Source organism: Heptranchias perlo, unplaced genomic scaffold, assembly GCF_035084215.1.
Source record: "Heptranchias perlo isolate sHepPer1 unplaced genomic scaffold, sHepPer1.hap1 HAP1_SCAFFOLD_73, whole genome shotgun sequence".
Taxonomy (NCBI): Eukaryota; Metazoa; Chordata; class Chondrichthyes; order Hexanchiformes; family Hexanchidae; genus Heptranchias; species Heptranchias perlo.
Genome location: NW_027139761.1, coordinates 642,590 through 665,970, shown reverse-complemented (window position 1 = coordinate 665,970; position 23,381 = coordinate 642,590). Strand labels below are relative to the sequence as shown.

General features: G+C 44.0%; 4 non-coding genes across 4 annotated transcripts; all 4 read right to left on the bottom strand.

Moving 5' to 3' along the window:
• Nucleotides 1–2,181: 2,181 nt before the first annotated feature.
• Nucleotides 2,182–2,266, bottom strand: trnan-guu (transfer RNA asparagine (anticodon GUU)). The gene is given in 2 exon segments: nucleotides 2,182–2,216; nucleotides 2,230–2,266. It is a non-coding gene; the product is annotated as a tRNA-Asn (tRNA).
• A 9,830-nt stretch (nucleotides 2,267–12,096) lies between these two features.
• trnag-gcc (transfer RNA glycine (anticodon GCC)) lies at nucleotides 12,097–12,167 on the bottom strand. Its single transcript has one exon. It is a non-coding gene; the product is annotated as a tRNA-Gly (tRNA).
• A 2,752-nt stretch (nucleotides 12,168–14,919) lies between these two features.
• trnas-gcu (transfer RNA serine (anticodon GCU)) lies at nucleotides 14,920–15,001 on the bottom strand. The gene has a single exon. It is a non-coding gene; the product is annotated as a tRNA-Ser (tRNA).
• A 3,587-nt stretch (nucleotides 15,002–18,588) lies between these two features.
• Nucleotides 18,589–18,662, bottom strand: trnat-ugu (transfer RNA threonine (anticodon UGU)). The gene has a single exon. It is a non-coding gene; the product is annotated as a tRNA-Thr (tRNA).
• Nucleotides 18,663–23,381: the final 4,719 nt, after the last annotated feature.

Here is a 23,381-nt window from a genome sequence, read left to right as displayed (position 1 = left end):
TTTGGAAATGGAAACAGTTACACCAGCAGCTTGTGGTAATATTTCCCCTCACTGTCTATTTCATGTACCTGCCTACCCGCACTTGGTGCTGTCGTTGTCTGAACAAGTCTTTCATGTTCGAACAGTAAATTCCATTTTGTGCGAGCAACTTGTCTGGGGCGAAAGTGACGTGAGTTTCGTGGGGACAAGTCGGAAAGGCAGCGTTGGTCTGTTTGCTTGAATAAAAATTGCAGCAGATTCGCTGGTGGTCCAGTGCTGAGGATTCGGCGCTCTCGCCGCCGCGGCAGCATGTTTGATTCCCGATCAGGGAACTTGACTTTCCTGGTGTTGTTCAAAACAGCACCAACCAAATTCCCCCGACTGAGCATGAAGCTCGCTCCTGATCAACATGAGCAATTTCACCGCTCCTGCCTGAACAGCCAGCAGCCCATCATTCTTCAATTTTACAACCCATAAGAGCGATACACAATGTACTTTCTTGCCTTCTGTAAAATGTCTCCTGTTCGAAAGTCGTGTCGCTCCTCAAAGTCTGCGTGTGGTTTTCTTGCCATTTCTGTCATGATTTGGAAAAGATCTGCTGCCTGACACTTTAAATGTTACCAATCTTTAACTGTAGCTCACAGTGTCCGAACAGTCACTGTTATCATTAGCCTTTTTATGTATCTTACAGATTCTAGAAAGGTCCCTATGGAATGGAAGGTACCAAATGTAACTCCGCTATTCAAGAAAGGAGGGAGATAGAAAACAGGGAACTACAAGCGATTAGCCTGACAATAGTAGGATGGAAAATGCTAGAATCTATAACTCGGGACGTGGTAAAAGGGCACTTCGAAAATCATAATATGGTTAGGCACATGCAACACGGTTCTATGAAAGGGAAATCGTGTTTGACAACTCTATTAGAGGTTTTGAGGGTGTAGATTGCAGGGTAGATAAGGGAGAACCGGTGGATGTAGAATATGTGGATTTTCAAAAGGTAATCGATAAGGTGCCACACAAAAGTTTGTTTACCAAGATTAGGGCTCATGGGTTTGTGGGTAATATATTAACATGGATTGGGGATTTGTTGACGTACAGAAAACAGAAAGTCGGAATAAAGAGGTCATTTTCGGATTGGCAGGTTGTAACTATTGGGATGCCGTGAAGATCAGTGCTTAGGCCTCAGCTATTTACAATCTATATTGATGACTTAGATGAGGGGACCGAGTGTAATGTATCCAAGTTTGTTGACGATACAAAACCAGGTGGGAAAGTAAGCTGTGAGGAGGATGCAAAGAGGATGCAAAGTGATGCGGACAGGTTAAGTGAGTGGGCTAGAAGGTGGCAAATGAAGTATAAGTTGGGGAAATGTGAGGTTATTCACTTTGGTAGGAAGAATACAAAAGCAGAATATCTTTTCAAAGGTGAGAGACTACGAAGTGTTGATATTCAGAGGGATTTGTGTGTCCTTGTACACGGATCACAGAAAGTTAACCTGCAGGTGCGGCCAGCAATTCGGAAAGCAAATGGTATGTTGCCCTTTATTGCGAGGTGGTTTGACTACAAAGATAAGGAAGCCTTGCTGTAATTAGGTAGGGCTTTGGTGAGACCGCATCTGGAGTACTGTGTACAGTTTTGATCTCCTCACCTGCAGAACGATACACTTGCCTTCGAGTGGGTGCAACAAAGGTTCACTGGATTGATTCCTGGGATAAGATGGTTGTCCTGTGAGGAGAGATTGAGTAGAATGGAACTATATTCTCTGCAGTTTACAATAATGAGGTGATCTCATTGAGTCATATAAAATTCTTAGAGGGCTTGACAGGGTAGATGCTAGGACGCTGTTTCCCCTAGCTGGAGAGTCTCGAACTAATGGTCACAATCTCAAGATAAGGGACCGGCCATTTCGTACAGAGATGAGGAATAATTTCTTCACTGAGGGGGTTGTGAACCATTGGAATTCTCTACCCCAGAGGGCTGTGGATGCTGAGCCATTGAACAGATCCAAAACAGAGATGTATAGATTTTTGAACACGAAGGAACTCAAGGGTTATGGAGACAGGTGGAGTCGATGTCGAAGATCAGCAATGACCTGATCAAATTGGCGAAGCAGGCTCGAAGTACTGGATGGCCAACTCTTGCTCCTTTCGCTGATTTTGGTCCGCTGGAAAAGCAGAACTTGCCAGCTGTTTTAAAAGTTTTAGCCTGAACAGGGACTTAAACCTGGACCCTCAGATGACTAACCTAGTTTAACAGTCTGATGCTCTACCGACTGAGCTATCCAGGCTCGTTGTTGGATTAGTTTCCATCATACAGATTCATGGTCGGACTCTGAATTATCCCTGTCGCTGTCGAATTCGGGAGAGTGCCCCTTTTTTTACAATTTTCAGCAACGTGTTGAGGAGAATCCTTGTTTCTGTTGAACATGATGAAAGAAACATGGACAGCGAACTCGTGATTTTGCAATTCTTCTTGATTGTACAAAATGTCTTGTCATTCCTCAGCAGCAATAAAAATAAAACACTTTACCCAATGGCTCCAAAGCTAAACTTGTTCCACACGGGAGCTGGAAAAGGCCTCTCGACCTTTCAGCCGATCAACAATTGAAAGCTGAATAATTTCACCCGTTACACCGTGACACCAGGCAGCAGATTTGCCTCCCGAATTTTCCCGACACGACACTTCAAACCGATGAATACCTGCTACACGGAAAGAAGAATTGTGTTTTTGGTTCTTTCGATTTAAACATCTCGTGCCGGACGCTTTACCATTTCAGTTGTCGCCAATTGCCCCCTCTCCCTCCTATAAACAAATAAACTCTCGTCTGCTATTGCAAGACGGGAGGCCAGAGGAGCCTCAGTGCCCACATGGGGACATGAAGAAGTCGATGCGTTATGGAACCGGTTGTACCTTGAACTCCAGTCAAAATGTTTAGAAGTTTCAACTACTTTAGACGGCGCTGGAGCTCACAACTCCAGCATTTCTCGAGCGTATAATTATTGTAGAAATAACGCGCGCTGACCGATTGCGCCACTGGAGCCGCGCACGGTCTGTGTCACCAGTGCTCCCATCAAACAGCTTCATCCTCGGTCTCTCAATTATCGCTTCGTGATCTTTCCCACACAGAAGCCTCCAACCAAGAGGCGATTCGTTAAACATCCGCAGTGACCGTTAAAAGCCGTGGCATCGGAAGCAAAACCCCAGACGATAAGAACTTTTAATTATATTATTATTATTAACTTAAGGACAATTATTTTCATGCTACTTTGAGGAATTTGGGGAAATTGGGAGCTGAAACTAAGAAACTCTCTCTGGGCTGTCGGTGATTGAAGAGATGGGCGTTATTTCATTTGGAAACCGAGGTTCGGAACTTTCTCATGGAGAAGTGTGACAGAAGATTGTGGTTCGTGGCAGTTGCCGGGGAGATCGAGAGGAGAGGGAGAAAAGTCAAAGTCACAGCTGTGACAGCTCAAGTGCTCTGCTTATCTGTAATATTTAAAAAGTAATGTACAATACAGGACAAACCGATTTAGTATCGGTTATCAAAAATACTAAAAGACACGGGTTCAAAGACGGATTTGTGAAGAGGGAACGGATTTAACCGCCAGACCGAAATCATTCCATATGAATCTGAAGCGTCTTGCGGAAAACGGCAGTGCGAACTGTTGTGTTCGTGTCATGACTTGAAAGACCCTCCATATTACCGACAGTGTCTTTGAACGAGTTGTGCAGCAAAACCATGATTGAAGCCGCTTTGCATTCGTCAAACGTGTAGGTGACGATATTGGGGTTGATAAGGGTCGATTTCAATTATTTGAAATCTCCCCATCTGACCCGAAGATTGACCGCAGAATCGAGTTTTTACTGTAAGTTCTGAATTGAAGGGAAAGTCGCAACAAGCAGGTCGGAGAAATGAAGAGCAGAAAATGTGGATGAAACTTGCACGAGTGAAAATCCCTGCATGTTGGAAGACTCAGTCCCCAGTGGTGGAGAGGATTGGGATTTCAAACTGTCTCACAGCTCACACACACACCATTGGCTCATTTAATCACCTTCAACAACTCGATTACATCATCACTTAATCTTCTATGCACAAGGAAATCCAAACCTTGGCTACGCAACCTGTTCGCATAATTTAAATATTTTAGCCCAGGTGTCATTCTGGTCAATTCTGGTGAATCTGCACTGCACCCCCGCCAAAGCCAATATCTCCTCCCTCAGGCGTGGTGTCCAGAACTGAATGCAGTACTCTAAATGTGGTCTCAGCAGAGTTTATTTAACTGTAACATTTTTTTTATTCGTTCATGGGATGTGGGCGTCACTGGCAAGGCCAGCATTTATTGCCCATCCCTAATTGCCCTTGAGAAGGTGGTGGTGAGCCGCCTTCATGAATCGCTGCAGCCCGTGTGGTGAAGGTTATCCCACAGTGCTGTTAGGAAGGGAGTTCCAGGATTTTGACCTGGAGACGATGAAGGAACGGCGATATATTTCCAAGTCGAGATGGTGTGTGACTTGGAGGGGGACGTGCAGGTGGTGTTGTTCCCATGTGCCTGCTGCCCTTGTCCTTTTAGGAGGCAGAGGTTGCGGGTTTGTGAGGTGCTGTCGAAGAAGCCTTGGCGAGTTGCTGCAGTGCATCCTGTGGATGGTACACACTGCAGCCACAGTGCGCTGGTGGTGAAGGGAGTGAATGTTTAGGGTGGTGGATGGGGTGCCACTCAAGCGGGCTGCTTTGTCCTGGATGGTGTCAAGCTTCTTGAGTGTTGTTGGAGCTGCACTCATCCAGGCAAGTGGAGAGTATTCCATCACACTCCTGACTTGTGCCTTGTAGATGGTTTTGGTGAGTGAGGAGGTCATTCACTCGCCGAAGAATACCCAGCCTCTGACCTGCTCTTGTAGCCACAGTATTTATGTGGATGGTCCAGTTACGTTTCTGGTCAATGGTGACCCCCAGAATGTTGATTGTGTTGGATTCGGCAATGGTAATGCCGTTGAATGTCAAGGAGAGGTGGTTAGACTCTCTCTTGTTGGATATGGTCATTGCCTGGCACTTGTCTGGCGCGAATGTTACTTGCCATTATCAGCCCAAGCCTGCATATTGTTCAAGTCTTGCTGCATGCAGGCACTGACTGCTTCATTATCTGAGGGGTTGCGAATGGAACTGAACACTGTGCAATCATCAGCGAACATCCCCATTTCTCACCTTATGATGGAGGGAAGGTCATTGATGAAGCAGCTGAAGATGGTTGGGACTAGGACACTGCCCTGAGGAACTCCTGCAGCAATGTCCTTGGGCTGAGATTATTGGCCTCCAACAACCACCACCATCTTCCTTTGTGCTACGTATGACTCCAGCCACTGGAGAGTTTTCCCCCTAATTCCCATTGACTTCAATTTTACTTGGGCTCCTTGGTGCCACACTCGGTCAATTGCGAGCTTGATGTCAAAGACAGTCACTCTCACCTCACCTCTGGAATTCAGCTCTTTTGTCCATGTTTGGACCAAGGTTGTAATGTGGTCTAGAGCCGAGTGGTCCTGGCGGAACCCAAACTGAGCATCAGTGAGCAGGTTTTTGGTGAGTAAGTGCCCCTTGATAGCACTGTCGACGACACCTTCCATCACTTTGCTGATGATTGAGAGTAGACTGATGGGGCGGAAATTGGCCGGATTGGATTTGTCCTGCTTTTTGTGGACAGGACATACCTGGGCAATTTTCCACATTGTCGGGTAGATGCCAGTGTTGTAGCTGTACTGGAAGAGCTTGGCTAGAGGCGCGGCTAGTTCTGGAGCACAAGTCTTCAGCACTACAGCCGGGATGTTGTCGGGGCCCATAGCCTTTGCTGCATCCAGTGCACTCAGCCGTTTCTTCATATCACGTGGAGTGAATCGAACTGGCTGAAGACTGGCTTCTGTGATGGTGGGGATATCGGGAGGAGGCCGAGATGGATCATCCACTCGGCGTTTCTTGCTGAAGATGGTTGCAAACCCTTCAGCCTTGTCTTTTGCACTCACGTGCTGGACTCCGCTATCATTGAGGATGGAATTGTTTACAGAGCCTCCTCCTCCCGTTCGTTGTTTAATTGTCCACCACCATTCACGACTGGATGTGGCAGGACTGCACAGCTTGGATCTGTTCCATTGTTTGTGGAATCGCTTAGCTCTGTCTCTATCATGTTGCTTCTGCTGTTCAGCATGCAGATAACTTCCACCCTTTGTATTCCAGCTCCCTTGAGATAAAGGCCCACATTCCATTAGCCTTTTTATTTACTTTTGTACCTGTCCACTGATTTTTAGTGATTGATGTACTTGGACCCCTGAATATCTCTGCTTCCCCACATTTGCTCTTAATGATCTTGCTTAGGTCCAAAGTGGATGACGTCACACTTACCCATCTTGAAAGTTTGAACACGCTGGGTGTCTTATCTATAGAAACGAGAAGGCTGAGGGTGACCTAATATAGTACTTTAAGATTATGCAAGGGTTTGATAGGTCAGATGTAGATAAGGTGTTTGTACTTTGGGGGTAGGGACTCCAAAACCTGGGGCTAATAATATAAGATAGTGTTTAATAAATCCAAAATAACATTCAAGAGAACCATATTTACGCAGAGAGTCGTTAGAATGTGCAACTCGCTCGCACAAGGAGTAGTTAAGGCGAAAAGCATGGATGCATTTAAGGGGAAGCGAAATAATCACATGGAGGAGAAAGGAATATTCGGGTTTGCTCATAGGGTTAGATGAAGAGGGGTTGAAGGAGGCTCGTCTGCAGCATAAACACCAGCATAGTCTAGTTGGGCCGAATTGTCTGTTTCTGTGATGTACATTCTATGTAATTCTATGTAAGCTCCATCTGACACAGTTTTACCAACTCACTTAATCCATCAATTTCCTTTTGCAACTTTATGCTCCCATCTGCACTGCTCACTGTGCCACCAAACTTGGTGTCGTAGACAAACCTGGATATACAGCTCTCTATTCCTTCATCTACCTCATTTATACACATAGTAAAAAGCTGATGCCCTGGTACAGATCCCTGGGGGGACACCACGAATCACATCCTGTCAATTTGAGCGCAGATCCATTATCCCTGCTCTCTGTCTCCTACCTCCTAACCAACTCTCCAGCCATGTCAATAGGTTGCTTTAAATTCCATGCGCTCTCATTGTTGTTAACACTCTCTTATGTGGTACCTTATTGAATGCCACTTGAAGTCAATGTACTTATACCATCCATGGACACTGCATTATCTACCACGTTATTTACATCTTCAAAATGTTCAGCTTGTTTCGTTAGACTTGACTTACCCTTTACAAATCCATGCTGGCTCACTCTGATCAATTCATATTTATCCAAGTGCTCAGTCATTCTTTCCCTAATAACAGATACGGGTAACTTCCCCACAACAGGCATCAGACTAATAGGTTTATAATTTCCTACTTTATCTCTCCTCCCCTTCCTAAATAATGGAGTGACATTGGCATTTTTTCAATCCATGGAACAAATCCTGAATCATGACAGTATGAAAGACCATGACCAAAGCTTGTAAAATTTCCTCACTTACTCCTTTTAATCAATCCCCTGGGATGGTAACCATCGGATCCTAGAGATTTGACTATCTTTAGTCTCATTATTTTCTCCATTACCATTATTTTACTTACACTGAATCGCCTTGATTTATTTTCAGTTTTCCTCGTGTCTATGATATATTATCCTCATCCTTTTCTGCGAGTATTTCGCTGGTCTGCCATTTCCTGATTTTCAATTACAATATCACCGCCATTTGTCTTTAAGGGTTCCACATTACGCTTAGTCACCCTTCTTTCTCTTAATACACGTGTAAAAACCTTGAGACTTGTCCTTAATTTCCCTCACAAGTTTTTCTCGTTTACCCTTTTTTCACCTCTTATGATTTTTTTAGTTTCAGCATCACAATAAACAACACTTCGCTGTGAAATTTGCTGAATTAGTTCTTCAGTGTCAGAGCGAGAATTGTCTGATCCTCTAGTTTATTTAATGTAACAAACAAACACAAGCACAAGTATTCATCCGTGCACCAACGCACTGATGGACACACAAAGATAAACATAGCCAGAAACGCAACCAGTATCTGGATTCACAAGTAAACGGGCAAGCGAAATCGACAAAGATAAAACAGTCTGAACCCCCAACAGAATATGCCGTGTAGGTGAAAAGGATCTCAACTCCCTGCTTCTTTTCTGTACTGATAAATATAGACAAAAATCTCATCTCCGTGCTTTTTTCAGATAATGAATGTCTTAATGCTGAAGAGATCGCTGATCCAAGCCAATTATCCCCAGTCGCAATCTCCTTCCAATCTTTCACGTGTTGCTCAGCTTTGAAATTGTGCATTTTTTCACACTGGGATTTAATTTGAAGGAAACGATGCTGTGATCTGCTAATGTTGTTAAGGAGATGGAGCACAAGAAGATAGATAAAAGGCCAATGATAACAGTGACTGTTCAGACACTGTGAGCTTCAGTTAAAGGTCAGCAACATTTAAAGTGTCAGGTAGCAGATCTTTTCCAAATCTTGACAGAAATGGCAAGAAAACTTAACGCAGATTTTGATCAATATCACAACTTTCAAATAGCGGACATTTTATACAAGGCAAGAAAGATTTACAAGGATGTTGCCTGGGCTGTCGAATTTTAGCTAAGAGGAAAGATTGGACAGGCTGGGGTTGTTTTCTTTGGAACTAAGGAGGCTAAAGGCAGATTTAATTAACCTGTACAAAATTATGAGGGGAATTGATAGTGTAGATTGGAAGGACATATTTCCCTTAACAGAGAGGTTAATAACCAGGGGTATAGATTTAAAGTGATTGGTAGAATGATTCGTGGGGAGCTGAGGAGAAATACTTTCACCCAAGGGTTGTGGTGTCTGGAACACACTGCCTGAAAGGGTGGTGGAGGCGGACACCCTCATCGCATTTAAAGAGTACGTGGGTATATAATCAAAGTGCCATAACATACAAGGTTACAGACCAAGAGCTGGAAAGTGGGATTAAGCTGGATCGCTCTTTTTCGGCAGGAACAGACACGACGGGCCGAATGGCCTCTTTCTGTGCCGTAAATTTATTTGATTCTCTGATTCTAATTAACAGTAAGCAGGCTAGTTTAGGGGTCATAAAAATGCTACTGAAGAAAAGTAACTGATGGGAACCAAGCAATGTGCCCTTGTAAACCACAGATTTGGGAAGTTCCAGCTCCAGTGACAGAGATGGATCACAACAGGGTATAAGTGAGCGGATACTGATGTAAGGGGCAGTCGGGAGTGGAGACACTGGAGATCAAGCTCAGGGTGCCTGAGGTTCCATCCAGCGGGATCATCTCGTGTACACGGGGGATTTGCATGTTTACTCTGGTGCGGTAGAGGAAAGAGAATTTGCTCATATATTTCTTAATAACGTGTTAAAGTTGCGGACTCTCAGACTTGTGAATTAATAAGACAATGCATTAGTTAGAACCTTCCACCCCTAAGTCTCTCTGCTCCTCTACTTTAAAACTTTGACCATTTAGTTTACATTTCATCTCATTTTTCTTCCTCTCAAAATGTATGACGTCACATTTCTCTGCATTAAACTTCACCCGCCTGTTTCCGAACCTGTGGACGTCACAATGACGTCACTGACTCCTCTTCACAGTTCCCCACGCTGCCAATTTTGGCGTCATCTGGAGATTTTCACCTTGTGTCCCACACACCCAAGCTCAGATCATTCTCTATAATGAGAAGAGCAATGGTCCCAACACTGACGCTGGGGGACACCACTGTTTACATCAGTCCTGTCTGAAGAACATCCATTAACCACGACTCTCTGTTTTCTGCCCTTTACACAACTTCCTATCCACACTTCCCCATTCATTTTAATACCGTGAGTATTAATTTTATCAACAAGCCTCCTGTCCGACATCTTATCAAATGCCTTTTCACAATCCATCTATACAACATCCACTACATTCCCTTTAACGGTAGACTCGAGTTATCTCAAATAATCCATGTTGGCTATTCTTAATTAATGTGTTTATCCAACAAATGTTGAAATGTTTGCTCCACCTCATCTGGTTTCATCTGTTTCAAGCGACAACAGAAAGGTCGAGTTTGCTCCTGGAGCTTAAGATAAATTATTTTTTTAAATGATGCTTCAGACAATGGGGACATCTGGGCTTAGAGCCGCCCATTCGGTGCCGCAACTCACGCCATTCACACACTCCGATTGGTTGGAGGACAAACTGTTCTCTCATCCCTCCAGCCAATTTACCATAAGACCATAAGATCATAAGGGATAGGAGCAGGAGTAGGCCATTCGACCCCTCGAGCCTGCTCCGCCATTTAATGAGATCATGGCTGATCTGATGTTTACCTCAACTCCACTTACCCTACCCTTTCCCCATATCCTTTGATTCTCTTGCGAATCAAAAATTTGTCGAACTCAGCCTTGAATGTATTCAATGACTCAGCCTCCACAGCTTTTTGGGGTAAAGAATTCCAAAGATTCACAACCCTCTGGGAGAAGAAATTCCTCCTCATTTCCGTCTTAAACGGGCGACCACTTATTCTGAGACTATGCCTCCTCGTTTTAGATTTCCCCATGAGGGGTAACATCCTCTCAGTATCTACCCTGCCGAGTCCCCTCAGAATCTTGTATGTTTCAATAAGATCTTCTCTCATTCTTCTAAATTCCAATGAGTATAGACCCAACCTGTTCAATCTTTCCTCAAAAGACAGCCCTTCCATACCCGGAATCAACCGAGTGAACCTTCTCTGAACTGCCTCCAATGCAAGTATGCCCTTCCTTAAATAAGGTCACCAGAACTGTACGCAGTACTCCAGATGTGGTCTCACCAGCACCCTGTACAGTTGTAGCATGACTTCCCTGCTATAACACTCCAACCCCCTCGAAATAAAGGCCAATATTCCATTTGCCTTCCGGATTACCTGCTGCACTTGTATGTTGACTTTTTATGTTTCATGTACGAGGACACCCAGATTCCTCTGTACCGCAGCATTTTGTAGTATTTCTCCATTCAAATAATATTTTGCTTTTTTATTTTTCCTCCCAAAGTGCATGACTTCATATTTTCCCACATTATATTCCATCTACCAAATTTTTGCCCATCCGCTTAACCTGTCAATATCTCTTTACAGTCACTTTGTGTCCTTATCGCAACTTGCTTTTCCACCTATCTTTGTATCATCAACAAATTTGCCCACAAGACACTCTGTTCCTTCATCGAAGCCATTATTATACTGTAAAAAGTTGAGGCCCCAGCACTGATCGCTGTGGCACCCCACTCGTTACAGGAAATTCCGATAAATTCCTGCTGCTCCTTTTGGTCCGGATATCTCGTTAATCACCATGGCGGGATTAATGGAGAAACTGACGGTTCTGAGGTGCAGTTGGAAAATAAACATTAATTGAACCCGTCAGTTGCAACAATTAATAAAACGAAATTAATACAAGTTACCGAATAAAATATTTTCTGGAGTTCACCAAAGTGTTGGGGGGGCGGGGGGGGGGGGGGCTTCTATGCTGTGTGTTTGTGCCGGTTTAAATGGCACGAAGGGCTGGGCTTTCAGTTTATTTCATTATCTTTGATCCAAACGCGCTCTCCCTGCTTCAAATGTTTTTGCTTTTCGTACAGATATTAAGATAAGCAATGGCGGCTATATTCCCCGAAATTTAGTAGATTAAGGGCTGATTTGATCGAAGTTTTCAAGATATTAATGAGAACTGATGGGATTGATGGAGAGAAACCATTTCCGCTGGTTGGGGAGTCCAGGATGGGGGGACACGGCCGAAACATTCGAGTCAGGACTTTCAGGATTGAAGTTAGGAAATACTTCTATCAGCAAAAGGAGGTGGAAGTTTGAAAATCTTTTTCGCAAACGGCAGTTGATGCGAGCTCAATTGTTAATTTTAAAGCTGAGATTGAAAGATTTTTGTTTACCAAAGGTATTAAGAGATATGCGGCTAAGGCCCATATATGGAGTTACGTCACAGATCAGCCATGATCTCATTGAATTGTGGAACAGGCTCGAGGTGCCCAAATGGCCCACTCCTGTTCCCAAGTTCCGCATGGTCCAGAATGCAAAAACTTGCTGCATTGGCCGGGAATCGAACCCGGGTTTCCCGCGTGGCAGGCGAGAATTCTACCCCTGAACCACCAATGCTCATAAAGGATGCCTTGCTTGTTTCCATTTGAAATGATCTCTGAACGAACATGCCGTTTGCTGTTGGGATGGCCGAGTGATTGAAGCGTTGGTCTCAAAATTCCAATGGTGTTTTTCTCCCTCGATTTGAATTCTGCTCGCAGCGTCACTGTTTAAAGATCTCTTCAATGCTGAAATAGAAAAATTGGAGTTAGTTGACCGCATTTATTTCTCGCTCAGCATGACAGATATTTCAGCGTGGCCGGTGCTTTTGATTGGGTGCCCAAACTTCTCTTGAAAGAATTCAAGACCCGAGAAGGAATCTCTCCCAATCTGTAACTTAAATTCTGCTAGTTTACAAGAGAATGTTTGAGCGCCAGAGGACAGAATGCAAAGGGTTTGTCCACGCAACACACTGAGACGAAATGAAGACAAGTTTTCTAGAAGTTGTACTGACTGAAGCCGGCAAATTAATTTATCCCAACTCAGGCGATCTCACGGGTACAGAATACAAAAGGTAAAGGATGCTGAATTGGACTGGAACCAAATCCCTGATTTCCCACCGGCAGGCGAAGATACTAACACTGAAATACTAATGCACACACAACTGCAGGCTGCACGTGTAGCGTTGGGTACATGTCCAGAACATGCAGTCTGGCAGAGTTCCCGTGATGACCCTACGCAGTTTGCACTACTGCCGTGCAGTTCCTGTGGGTTACGTAAGGAGTGGGTCAAACATAGCCGTGTAATTCAATGGGGCTTGAAACCACCTCACATCGCCACTGTGAAATGCTCAAATAAATAAGAGCTGTAGTTACCAGGCAGTGTTTACTCCCTCAGAGCATAAAGGATAATCCAGCCCATTGTTCACCTAAAAGATTTCACGACATGAGACTGAATTTATTTTAACCTGTACTTTAAATTCTGCTCAATCACAGAATTTGGACATTTATACTATTTTTCTTTGCATGCATCTCTCTATCTCTGTCTGTGTTTCTTCTTTCTCTCTATTTCCCCTGATGGACTTATCAGGCTTCCTTGAACGGCCAGGTCTGGAAACCCGGGATGGGACAAGGCTGTCGGATCTTCATTCCAGTTGCTTTATTTCGACGGGATGAGCTTTGCTGTTTTTCGTCTCCGCTTTCGGAAAATATAAACCCAGATGGAAATTCCCCTCCTCGGGTCCGGTCACCTCCCGGTAATGGAAATGAACCCGATCTATCACTCGGTCTTAATATCTGTATTCTCATTGCTTAAGAATAAAATTACGGGGCTACAGCTATTCTCAGGACACATTTTAGAAATTAACACATAACAGACTTATTCGGAAACGTGGGATTAAAGGGCAGGTGATAACCTGGGCACATAATTGGCTAAAGGGAAGGAGGCAGAGAGCAGTGGTGAACGGATGTTTTTCTGACTGGAGAGAAATATGCAGTGTGATCCCCCAGGGGTCGGTATTAGGACTATTGCTTTTCTTGTTTTTATAAATGACTTGGATGTGGGAATAGGGAGTACGATTTCGAAGTTTGCGGATGATTCAAAACTTGGCAACGGAGCAAATAGTGAGGAAGATAGCAGCAGATTTCAGGAGGACATAGACAGACTAGTGAAACGAGAAGTCACGTGACAGATTTAACGCAGATCAGTTTGAAGTGATGCACTTTTGGAAGAAGAACAATTGATGGCTGGTTGCAAGAGCAGAGGGACCTGGGGTGCATATTCACAAAACAGGGCAAGTTGATAAGGCGGCTAAGCAAGCGAATGTGGTACTTCGCTTTGTAAATAGGACATTGAATATAGAAACAAGGAAGTCATACTAAACCATTACAAATCATTGGTTAGGCTCAGCTGGAATATATTGTACGGTTCTGGGCACCACACTTTAGAATGAAAAGGCATTGAAGAGGATTCAGAGCAGGTTGACCTGGATAATACCAGGGTTGAGGAACTTCAGTTATGTGGAGAGATTGGAGAAGCTGGAATTATTCCACTTACAGCAGAAAAGGTTAAGGAGTGAATCTAATGGATGTGTTCAAAGTAATGAGGGGTTTTGAAAGATCAAGTAGGTAGGAATTGCTTCCTCTGGCAGGTGGGTCAGTAACCAGAGGCCATAGATTTAAAATAATTGGCAAAAGAACTAGAGGGGAGTTGAGGAGAATTTTAACAGTGAAATTCGGCTTTTCTATTCCCTTATGAATATCGCAGATTATAATGTCCAGGCGGGGTGGGACTGAATGGGGGATAGAGTGCGGAGATTGGAATGGAAGCTCATCAGAATGAATTTGGTCTCATCAGTTTTCGTTATTTTTCCTACCAGTTGCCCGAAGCAGGCGGTGAACCTTCTTCTCGAGAGAGGATAGTCATTTCAGTTCAGAAGGAAAAAGGTATCAAGAAAATCGGGTGACACAGACACGGAATGATCCGAGACTGACAGCAATTCCCATTTAAACTGACACAGACACGGAATGATCCGGGACTTACAGCACATCCCTTTTAAACAGACACAGGTACGGAATGATCCGGACATAAATCATCATTATGGTACATAAGTTTTTCTTACGTTGACCATAAGATTTGCTCCTTTTACAATGACTCCGCTTTTCTCTTTGATCCTTCGCGACCATTCTCATTTCAACACGTTCGTGGAAGGAACTTTTGCTGATTTCAGCAAACAACGCAAAAACCTCTGCCCGCCGTTTCGAGAAGGATGGGACTTTAACCAGACCTGCTGGACATACTGAATGAGGGAAAGAAGACTTAAACACAATAACGACGAGGGTGGGATTCGAACCCACGCGTTCAGAGCACAATGGATTAGCAGTCCATTGCCTTAACCTCTCGGCCACCTCGTCACATGAGGAAACCTGCGAAATCCCTTTTATTCAAAATGAAAATACTGGTTATGTTGCCAATCTGAAATAAAAACAGTGAATGTGGATATCCTCAGCAGGTCAGGCAGAATCTTTAGATATAGAAACAGAGTTAAAGTTTCAGGTCGATGACCATCACATGAGTATTACATCACACTCCTGACTTGCGCCTTGCAGATCGTAGAACAGCTTTGGAGAGTCACGAGGTGAGTCACTCACCGCAGAACATCCAGCCTCTGACCTGCTCTTGCAGCCACAGTATTCGTGTGGCTGGCCCAGTTAAGTTTCTGGTCGATGGTGATCCTCAGGATGTTACTCGGGGGGATTCGGCGATGGTAATGCCATGGTAATGGTAATCTCCCACAGAAGAGATTTACTGGAAAGATTCCAGGGATGAGGGTCTTTAGTTACATGGATAGACTGGAGAAGATGAGGTTGTTCTCCTTCGAACAGAGACGGTTGCGAGCAGATTTGATAGAAGTATTCAAAATCATGAAGAGTGCAGATAGAGAGAAACTGATCCCGTTGGCGGAAGGGTCAAGGACCAGAGCACATAGATCTCAGGTCTTTGGCAAAAGAACCAAAGTTGAAGGATAAAATTTTTTTACACAGCGAGTGGTTATGATGTGGAATGCACCGCCCGAGGGGGTCTTGGAGGCAGATTCAATCATGGCCTTCAAAAGTATTTGAAAGGAAAAAATACAGGGCTACAGTGAAAGGGCGGGGGAGTGGGTCTTGCTGGATTGCTCTTGCAGAGAGACGGCAAGGACTCAATGTGCCGAATGGCCTCTTTCCGTGCTGTAACATTTCTATAATTCTATTCTATTTGTAGGAGGCGATGCAAAACGACCGGAGCGTGACGTCAATCGACCTGCTCATGTCCATTCCCTGATAATAAATCCTAGTGTGAGGGAAAGAAGAAATACATAATTATTGTACATCTTTTTTATCTTATGCTGACCACTAGAGATACTCGGTTTACCAGGGGGCCATTCTGCACTTTGATTGATAATTCACCGAGATCACACCTTACACTCCCAACACCTCCGTGCAAGAAACAGTTCGGGTGCTAATTTGACTTTGCTGATTTGAGCAAACAGATGTTCGCCAGCAATGCGGAAAGGCACTTCTGAGAAAAGAAGGATTTTTGGTGAAGAGAACAAACTGAACAGCACCAGCAAATTCTTACAGCGGTGGAATTCGAAACCTTGTAATTCAGAGATCAAATCTAACATTTTCGAAAACTAAGCCACTGTCCCACATGGCAATCGATTCGTTGCGGCTGAAAGATGTCATAGAGCTGAAACGTTACCTCTGGCTCTTTCTCCACAGGTTCTGCCTGACCTGCTGAGTGTTTTCAGCATTTTCTGGTTTCATTTTTGTGATTTCACAATGGCTGTTTTCCTGAATACACCCAATTTGACCAAAGGACGCAGCTCGCACTTTACTTTCCCCACGCGCTTTAAAGTCTGTCGTTTCCGAACAAAATCCCTTCCACGCCGGACATTCAAAGGACCTTTCGCTCACGGCCAACCTCCTGCAATCGACACTTTTTCGCCACTGCCGCTCTTTGCATTTCTCCTCATTCCTTTTCAATCATACATTTCCACAGACCTGTTAAAATGAAGTGGAACATTTCCGATCTTCCTGCACCGCCCAGATTGCCAAAAGTGCACATTTCAGCCGTCATTCGCAGCGATGTCGCGCCGCCCGTCTCTCCCGCACATCACCTGCTCGGGGAAAAGCGCCAACGACCATGGAAACAATACCCAGTTCTTCAGTTAACATCTCCCGTGTCACAAGATACCCCATGGAAATTTCACGAGAAGTATGCCTCTGTCCTTCCGATTGCCAGCCCTGCTTTCTTCGTTCTTGTCTTTGGAGCAGTCTCGCAGGTGGGAATGTTTCAAGGCACAAATGAACATTGGTGCGAACGGGACATGTGCCCCCGAGTAACAGCGGTCGATGTGGAGCAAACTTAAAGACATAAGAATGTGAAAGTGAGTGTTAGAGTCGGTAAGGCCGCAGTAAAGTCTCAATGAAATAGACCATGATTGTGGAAGGAAAAAAATCTGGAAGAAGCGGCGGGTCTGAATTTTGGATCTTTCAGCAGAGACACATGAGAGAACAAAGACAGGATACAGACAAAGGTGTTGGAGGCAGAAAGAAAAAGAACGAATTAAGAGGAATGAAAAGAGAGTGAAAGAAAGGATGGGATAGAAGGCGATGAAAGAAAGAAAGAAAGAAAGAAAGAAAGAAAGAAAGAAAGAAAGAAAGAAAGAAAGAAAGAAAGACGGGAGAGAGAAAGACAACCGTGCAATACTCACCCGGCAAACGGGCGCTGCTCCCAATCGGCTGCACTTCGCCCCACTGACCCTCGTCCCATTCACAACATCCTACAATATACTGTCAATGCTGTGCAGTGAAACAGAGAGTTTAAAGGTATATAGACACTCACACCGTCCTACAATACACTTTCAATACCTGTGCAGTGAGACAGCGAGTTTCAAGGTATAGAGACACTCACACACCGTCCTACGATACACTTTCAATACCTGTGCAGTGAGACAGCGAGTTTAAAGGTGTAGAGACACTCACACACCGTCCTACGATACACTTTCAATACCTGTGCAGAGAGACAAAGAGTTTAAAGGTACAGAGACATTCACACACCGTCCTACGATACACTTTCAATACATGTGCAGTGAGACAGCGAGTTTAAAGGTATAGAGACACTCACACACCGTCCAACGATACACTTTCAATACCTGTGCAGAGAGACAAAGAGTTTAAAGGTACAGAGACATTCACACACCGTCCTGCGATACACTTTCAATACATGTGCAGTGAGACAGCGAGTTTAAAGGTATGGAGACACTCACCTTTTTGTTCAAAAGTAGCACATCCCAGGAATATTGGAGACCGAGGATCAGTTTCCCTCTCCTGATGTAGCTGAGGCTTGTCAGTCAAGAGTCCCCTCCTCCCAGTATTGGCTGTGGAGGAAGTACAGTGTAGATTTAATGGAATACCTTCAGCCTGACCGAGGTTAGGCTGACTGGCCAGTAATTACACGATCTACCCCTTTCTCCCTTTTTAAACAACGGTACATCTTTAGCAGTCCTCCAATCCTCCGGCATCACATCTGTAACCAGAGATGATTGGAAAATGATGGTCAGAGCATCCGTTATTTCCTTTCTTGCTTCTATTAACAACCTGGGATATATTTCATCCGGGCCTGGGGATTCAGGTGGAATGATTTGGGTACTTTCTATTTTCTGTTTGCAAAAGTTTGCACCGCAGGTCAAGATCACAAGTCTCGGTCAAAATTAGGACCACTTCTGGGTTTAAACCTCAAATCGTGAATTATACCACAGCTCCAACGAGCCCAAAAACAAATAAATTAACGTGTTACAGACACATTCTATGAGAGGTCTGTCTGTACAATGAAAGGGCGTTTTTGATCAGTCATTCTGATATCCGTTTCCTCCTGAAGCTTGAACAAATACAAATTCCACACTCTTATTTTGTCGTTCAATTCCACAAATTATGTGAAAATAATAAATTACGGAAGGCACTGCTGGGAGTTAAACCCAGGATCTCCTATTTACAAGACAGATGCTTTAACCAACTAAGCCACAGCGCCACTTGATATCATTGCTCGCCCATCTCCTCTCACTAATATCTATCAGCGACACGTTACTGTCTGTTTGGGGTTCAGAACGTTTTATCTTTGTCTATTTCGCTTGTCCGTTTACCTGTGCATCCCAATTTCGCCTGCATTTCTCTCTGTGTTCAACTTTGTGTATCCCTCAGTGCGTTGATACACGGATGATAATGTGTGCTTGTGTTTGTTACATTAAATAAATTAGGGGTTCAGACAATTCTCGCTCTGACATTGGACAACTATTGACCCAAACTTTCCAGCGAAGTGTTGTTTATTATGGTGCCGAAACTAAAAAATCGTCAGAGGTCCAAAAAGGGAAAAGGAGATAAACTTGTGAGGGAAAATATTGACAACAATCAAGGTTTTTACACGTATATTAAGAGAAAGAAGGGTGACTAAGAGTAACGTGGGCCCCTTAAAGACAGATGGAGGTGATATTGTAATTGAAAATCAGGAAATGCCAGAGTTGCTAAATATTTACTTTTCATCGGTCTTCACAGAAATGGATGGAGCTAACATACCAGAGACACGAGGAAAACTGAAAATAAATCAAGGGGATTCGTATAAGTAAAATAATGGTAATGGAGAAAATAATGAGACGAAAGATAGACAAATCTCCAGGACCTGATGGTTACCATCCCAGGGGACTAAGAGGAATAGGCGAGGAAATTGTACATGTTTTAGTCATGATCGTTCAAAAGTCTCTTGATTCAGGAATTGTTCCTTTGATTGAAACATTGTCACTCTCACTCCATTATTTAGGATGGGTAGGAGAGATAAAGTTAGAAATTAAAGACCCATTAGTCTGAAGTCTGTTGTGGGGGAGTTACCAGTATCTGTTATTAGGGAAATAATGACTGAACACTTGGATAAATATGATGTCATCAGCGAGAGCCAGCATGGATTTGTAAAGGGTAAGTCAAGTCTAACAAAACTAGTTGAACTTTTTGAAGGTGTATCTAACGTGGTAGATAATGGAGTTTCCTTGGGTGTTATATAATATTCACTTCCAGATGCATTCGATAAGGTACCACATAAGAAGCTGTGAACAACAATGAGAGTGCGTAGAATTTAAGGCAACCTAATGAAATGGGTTCGGAGTTGGTTAGAAGGTGGGAGACAGAGAGCCAGAATAATAAGGTATGTACTCAAATTGGCAGGATGTGATCAGTGCTGGGGCATTAGCTTTTGACTGTATGTATAAATAACGTCGGTGAAGGAATAGGAAGCCGTATCGCCACGTTTGTCGCTAGCATCAAATTAGATATCACAGTGAGTAGCGTTTCTGGGTGTATAAGGTTGTGGTGCAATCGGTCAGCCTGCGGTAATTAGAGGACTCTAGAAATACCCAGGTTATGAATTCGAGTCGCACCTTGGATAGACAAACCTTCTAGTCCGAGCATTTTGACCGGAGTTCAAGGTGCAACTGGCATGTTCCATAAGGCATCTACTTCTTAGTGTTCCTATGTAGGCACTTGTGGGTACTTGAGTTCCTCTGGCCGACCGTCTTGCAATAGCAGGTGCGAGTTTACTTGTTTATAAGGGAAGAGGGGGCGATTAGCGACAGCTGATAAAGCAAAGCGGCCTACACGAAGTCCTTAAATCTGAAGAACCAAACACACAAATCTTCTTTTCGTTGACTGGATATTCGTCGATTGGAAGTTTCGTGTGAGGAAAATTTGGAAGGGAAATCTTCTGCCTTGTGTCACTGTGTAACGGGTGAAACTATTCAGTTTACAGATGTTAATACGCTGAAAGGTCGAGAGGCCTTTTCCAACTCCCGTGTGGGACAAGTTTAGCTTTTGAGCCACTGGGTAAAGTGTTATTTTAATTGGTGCTAACGATTAACAAGACATTTGGCACAAACAAACAGAATTGTAAACTCACGAGTTCACTGTCCATGTTTCTCACATCATGTTCAACAGAAACAAGGAATCCCCTCAACACGTCACTGAGAATTTTCAAAAAGGGATCCTCATCATGGTTCGACGTCAACGAGGGATAATTCCGAGCACAGGAATCTGCATAATGGAAACTTTTCTAATCGCGAGTCCGGGTAGCTCAATCGGAAGAACATCGGACTTTTAAACCCGATAATGATCTGAAGGTTCAAAGTCTGGTCCAGGCTGTAAATTTTGAAACAGCTGGCAAGTTCTGTCTTTGCAGCGGAGCAACAACTGCGGGACAGACGATGCCTGCGATGTGCTGTCAAAGCTTCGGTGGTATCCTGTTTCCCAGGGATGGACAGAAATGCGCTTTCTTCGGCGGCATTCGCTTCTTTCCGCCAGCAACGTGTGATTGGAGAGAGCGGGGTTGGATAGGCGGCCTGAATGTTGTTGCTGTCGTGGCTTCACTCAATCCAGGAGCTGGGGAACATCGAAATCGAAAAACTGATGGATGCAGTGCTGTTTAGAACTGCAGTTATTAACCGACGCAGCGCTGCAGGATTCTTTAATGATCTCTCACAAATCAACTGAAATCTGTCGCAATGTGCAGCTTTGAGAGGGGCTTTCTGCACCGTTAGGGCAGGAAACGGGAGTGAGGGAGAGACACTGTCGGTAACTCTGTAATGCTTGAGTTTTTGTAGAACTGGACAGAGCTTCGATGAGGTGTTGTGTTTTTTTCATATTTAACTACAGAGTGAATTCTTACTTCATTTATATTCACTAATTGTTGGTGGATAACGTTTTCAAAATGTTTCCGCTCGGTTTCGAACCGGAGTTATTGAGTGTGTTCGGCGTGCGTGATAATTACTGCACGACGAAAAGTTCACTGTGTAAATGCATATTGGCATAACTCAGATGATAGCTGCCGTCTACAAATGCTCTCAGTGCGAGAGCCGGGTCAGATTCCCGTTCAGGGAATTAAGTTTTACAAAATAGTTTATTGTATTAATTTCGCAAAACTCATTAAACTCTGTAAAAAAGACGAATACTCGTTCTAATCGCCATTAATCAACCAGCAACATTCTGTTTCAGACTGAAGGAAATCCTAACATTTTTTTAATCATTCATGGGATGTCAGCGTCGGTGGAAAGGCCAGCACTTATTGCCCAATCCTAATTGCCCTTGAGAAGATGGAGGTGATCCGTCTTCTTGAACCGCTGCAGTCCGTGTGGTGAAGGTTCTCCCACGGTGCTGCAATGTTGGGATTTCCAGGATTTTGACACAGCGACGATGAAGGAACGGCGATATATTTCCAAGTAACGATGGTGTGTGACGAGGAGGGGGCGTGCAGGTTGCGGTGTTCATATGTGCCTTCTGCCCTTGTCCTTCCAGGTGGTAGAGGTCGCGGGTTTGGGAGGTGCATCTTGTGGATGGTACACACTGCAGCCACGGTGCGCTGGTGGTGGAGGGAGTGAATGTTTAAGGTGGTGGATGAGGTGCCAATCAAGTGGGCTGCTTTTTCCTGGGTTGTGTCGAGCCTCCTGAGTGTTGTTGGAGCTGCACACATCCAGGCAAGTGGAGAGCATTCCATCACACTCCTGACTTATGCCTTGTAGATGTTAGAAAGGTTTCGGGGAGTCACGAGTCTCCAGTGCAATCACATCTTTCCTGTAATGTGATGACCACAACTGCACGCAGTACTCAAGTTGTGGCCTAACTAATGTTATGTACAGTTCAAGCATAACCTCACTGCTATTACAGTCTATGCCTCGGCTAATTAAGGAAAGTATCCGGTATGCCTTTTAACCACCTTATCTACCTGTCCATCTACCTTCAACGATCTGTGGACATGCACTTCAAACGTCCCTGTGTTCATCTACACCTCTGAGTATCCTCCCAAGCAAGGTAGTTTCAGAGCAACTAATTCTGAAACGTCTTACTTGATAATGCAGGTCGTACAGTCAAAACCATTTGGTAAAGGGAGACTAATATTAGTGACTGAAAATAGTAAGTGCACAAATTGATATTGCTGTACACCAGAATAGAAAACGAGATGGGATGGACAGAAACGGTCTGAAAGATGGCTGATCGGCTATGGGAGGCAGCGGACATTTATACTGGCTGTCCTGCAGCCAGTGGTTTGTTTTTCTCGGGGTATGATTCTCACTTGGGGGATTATATTGATTAATGATACGAGCGGTCCCGGGTTCGAATCCACGACGAACCTGACAACCACAAGGCTTTTTGTGAAAAGTCACCAATTGGCTTCTGATACCTTTTCAGCGTTGCTGTTGGTCGAATTGAATTATATCGAGAGCATTTTTAAGATCCAGAGGAGAGAGTGCGGAACTTTCCAAGGCGAAACGCATGTGAAGTAAATAAATGTCTCAAGCTGATGAGGAGATTGAAGCTCGATGTGAATTTACCTTCAGGCGGCCTCATTGACATTAGATGACAGGATAGAACGCCACATATCCAAGTTAGCCGATAACACCAAGATGGGCAGCATTGTACGTAGTGCAGATGGAAGAACAATATTACAGAGACATTAATATAATAAATGAATGGGCAAAACTGACAAATGGATTTCAATTTAGTCCAGTGTGAGGTCATCCACTTTGGACCTGAGGAGGATATTTCAGAATACTTTCTAAATGATGAAATGCTCGAAACTGTGGCGGTCAAAAGGGACTTGGGGTCCAGCTACATAGTCATTAGAATGTCATGGACAGGTGCAGAAAATAATCAAAAAGGTTAATGTAATGCTGGCCTTTATATTTAGAGGAATAGAATACCAGAGAATAGACATTAT